This window comes from Homarus americanus, unplaced genomic scaffold (assembly GCF_018991925.1).
Source record: "Homarus americanus isolate GMGI-L3 unplaced genomic scaffold, GMGI_Hamer_2.0 scaffold32520, whole genome shotgun sequence".
NCBI lineage: Eukaryota > Metazoa > Arthropoda > Malacostraca > Decapoda > Nephropidae > Homarus > Homarus americanus.
Window position 1 is genome coordinate 57,501 of NW_024734006.1, and position 4,230 is coordinate 61,730.

Consider the following 4,230-nt stretch of genomic DNA (forward strand, 5'->3'; position numbering starts at 1 on the left):
TTTTGACACTTGAATTTCACTCTTTTTGGGTCAAGAGGCTTATTCGCCGGTAGTAAGGACGGGGCAGCCGTCCAAAGCCCGTCGTCCTCCTCCTCCGGTCTTCGCGCTCTCGCCGAGTGTGGTCCACCTACAGCGTGGTGGTACCTATTTTTGTGCGGGGGCCGGGATTGTCCTCTTTCGCTGCTGGAGTTGCCAGAGCAGAGCCCGACCGCCCAAATCAGGAGAGTAGTAGTAGTTTTAAGAGCGCCCGTTCTCTTTCTCTCTGTTAATGATCCTTCCGCAGGTTCACCTACGGAAACCTTGTTACGACTTTTACTTCCTCTAAATGATCAAGTTTGGACATCTTTCCGTCAGCTCGAGGCGACGACCGAAAACCCTCGCGGCAACGGGCCGACAATCCAAGAGCGCCAGTCCGAAGGCCTCACTAAATCATTCAATCGGTAGTAGCGACGGCGGTGTGTACAAAGGGCAGGGGCGTAGTCAGCGCAAGCTGATGACTTGCACTTACTGGGAATTCCTCGTTCATGGGAAACAATTGCAAGCCCCAATCCCTATCAAGAAAGGCTTTGAACGGGTTACCCGCTCCTCTCGGAGGGAAAACTCGTTGATCCCTTCAGTGTAGCGGCGTGCCAGAACATCTAAGGGCATCACAGACCTGTTATTGCTCAATCTCGTGGCTTATCCTCTAAGAAGAAGTTGCGAACTGGACACCATTTTCTGGAGATCCGTCGACTACTTAGTAGGCCAGAGTCTCGTTCGTTATCGGAATTAACCAGACAAATCGCTCCACCAACTAAGAACGGCCATGCACCACCACCCACCGAATCGAGAAAGAGCTCTCAATCTGTCAATCCTTCCGGTGTCTGGGCCTGGTGAGGTTTCCGTGTTGAGTCAAATTAAGCCGCAGGCTCCACTCCTGGTGGTGCCCTTCCGTCAATTCCTTTAAGTTTCAGCTTTGCAACCATACTTCCCGGAACCCAAAGACTTTGGTTTCGGAAGCTGCCCGGGTCATGGGAATAACGCCGGCGGATCGCTAGTTGGCATCGTTTATGGTTAGAACTAGGGCGGTATCTGATCGCCTTCGAACCTCTAACTTTCGTTCTTGATTAATGAAAACATCCTTGGCAAATGCTTTCGCAGTAGTTCGTCTTGCGACGGTCCAAGAATTTCACCTCTAGCGCCTACGAATGCCCCGCCTGTTCCGATTAGTCATTACCTCTGGTTCCGAAACCAACAAAATAGAACCGAGGTCCTATTCCATTATTCCATGCATCACCATTCGGGCCATTCAAATAGCCTGCTCTGAGCACTCTAATTTTTTCAAAGTAAACTCTCCGCCACTCGGGACACTCGACAAGAGCATCCCGTGCGCGGCGGGCGTTCGGCGTGACAGTAAACACCGGGCGGTGCACCGTCAGTCCGGAACTGAGATCCAACTACGAGCTTTTTAACCGCAACAACTTTAATATACGCTATTGGAGCTGGAATTACCGCGGCTGCTGGCACCAGACTTGCCCTCCAATGGATACTCGTTAAAGGATTTAAAGTGTACTCATTCCGATTGAGGCCTCGGATGAGACTCACATCGTTATTTTCGTCACTACCTCCCGTGCGAGTGGGTAATTTGCGTGCCTGCTGCCTTCCTTAGATGTGGTAGCCGTTTCTCAGGCTCCCTCCGGAATCGAACCCTGATTCCCCGTTACCCGTTATAGCCATTGTAGGCGCATAACCTACAATCGAAAGCTGATAAGGCAGACACTTGAAAGAAGCGGCGCGGGAGACCGCGCCAGCCCGAAGTTATTCAGATTCACCACAGGTGGGTTACGGACCGGGGCCCGACCAGTTTTGAACTAATAAAAGCGCTCTTCCCTTGCGGTCAGAGACCAATTGCATGTATTAGCTCTAGAATTGCCACAGTTATCCAAGTAAGTGGGTTTACAGATCCAATGAAACATAGCTGATTTAATGAGCCATTCGGTTTCGCCTTAAATCGGCTTGTACTTACATGCATGGCTTAATCTTTGAGACAAGCATATGACTACTGGCAGGATCAACCAGGTAGCTGCTGCTGTTGGCGGCGCCTATCACGGCGGCCAAAATAGTGAGATTGAGAGAGAGGCAGAAGACATTGGGCGAGGGACCGCACGTTGGCCTTAGAGAAATAGCAAACCAGATGATCAGATCTAACTGCACCTTCTCTTGCTATCCTCGGCGCCGGCAGCGCCACCGTGTGCCAATCTCCTCCCTTATCCGCTCCTCTTTGCCCCAGCTCCAGCGAGGCAGCCGACATTGGGCGAGGGACCGCGTTGGCGAATCTCCTCCTTATCCGCTCCTCTTCTCTTTGCCCCAGCGAGGCAGAAGACATTGGGCGAGGGACCGCACGTTGGCCTTAGAGAAATAGCAAACCAGATGATCAGATCAAACTGCACCTTCTCTCGCTATCCTCGGCGCCGCAGCCACCGTGTGTGCCAATCTCCTCCTTATCCTCTCTTCTCTTTGCCCCAGCGAGGCAGCCGACATTGGGCGAGGGACACGTTGGCCTTAGAGAAATAGCAAACCAGATGATCAGATCAAACTGCACCTTCTCTCTATCCTCGGCGCCAGCGCCGTGTGTGCCAATCTCCTCCCTTATCCGCTCCTCTCCTCTCCTCTTAGCTCCAGCGAGGCAGCCGACATTGGGAGGGACGCCGTTGGCCAATCTCCTCCCTTATCCGCTCCTCTTCTCTTCTCTTTGCCCCAGCGAGGCATAAGACATTGGCCCTCCTCTCTCTCTTTCTCTTACTGTTTGTGGGGACGTGGGCTCATGAGCGCCATCGTCGCCCAATATTGGTTAGGTTGTGTATTTCACGGGTGGGAACCGCCATCATCGTTGTTAGGTGATGGGGTAACCCAACGTGCTTTGAGTTTTGGCTGCTAAACTCTCTTTTAGTATACTCGGCTCCCAGACTGCGCCCTGGTCGTGTTGAACCATGAGCGTTGTCTATATTAGGGTAGCCGTTTGCGTGGAATAGTGCAATGAATCTCGGTCAAGACGGGCGCTGCATTGAAGGCCGGCACAGACGAAGACGGGGTGATCAGCCAACGCAAGTCCGCTAAGTTGGGCAGACAGCAAGGCGAAGGGGAGCCCGTTCGGACTGAAAGGCCGCAGCATATGCTGTGACGGAAACTAGTAGGGTGGCGACGTGTGCGAGAGAGAGAGAGACGGAGTAAATAATGTCCAAACGGAAGAGAGACCTGGCAAGTGTAATTGATAGAGCGCGAGCCTACTCCATAAGCCCGCTCCACTGCCATTCCTCTGATCCAATGAGACTAAAATCTCTCTCTCTCTGCTCCAGCCATTGCAGGGCAGGGAAGCGACGGCAATTTTGGTTGTTGTTTTTGAATGCCGCTTTGCCGAGAGCGCGGCGCTCGCTGGGGGAAGATATTTCACACGAATATGTGTGTGGCACCCTCTCCCTTAATATAGTGAAATAGTGCAATCCAGCATACAAGGTCGGACGATAGGACATTCACCCCGCACCTCGAGAGTGGATGTTGGGTAAGGTTAAAACCGGACTGTTCGCAGACAGCCGAATAACCCGGTTCCGGACTAATTGGTGGATGCAACATCATGATGATGCTGCTGCTGCGTCGCGAAACCGCAGTGGCGACGTGAGAGAGTAATAATGTTCAATAGGGAGAGCGACCTGGCTAGTGTAATTGATAGATCGCGAGCCTACTCGCCATTAGCCCGCTCCACTGCCATTCCTCTGACCCAATGAGACTATTCTCTCTCTCGCTCTCCTTCTGCTCCAGCCATTGCAGGGCAGGGAGAAATCGACGGCAATTTTGGTTGTTGTTTTGAATGCCGCGTTTTAGAGGCGCGGCGCTCCGCTGGGGCGGAAGATATTTCACATCGAATATGTGTGTGAAGGCACCCTCTCCCTTAATATAGTGAAATAGTGCAATCCAGCATACAAGAGCGGACGATAGGACAGTCACCGTACCGCACCTCGAGTGGAAGTTGTTTGATCGTTTGTTAGGCAAGGTTAAAACCTGACTGTTCGCGAACAGCCGAATAACCCGGTTCCGGACTTACAATAGACGCAACATCATGATGCTGCTGCTGTCGCGGAAACCGCGGTGGCGACGTCGCGCCGAGAGTAATAATGTTCAATTGGGAGACAGACCTGGCTAGTGAAATTCATAGATCGCGCTCCACTGCCATTCCTCTGACCCCATGAGACTATT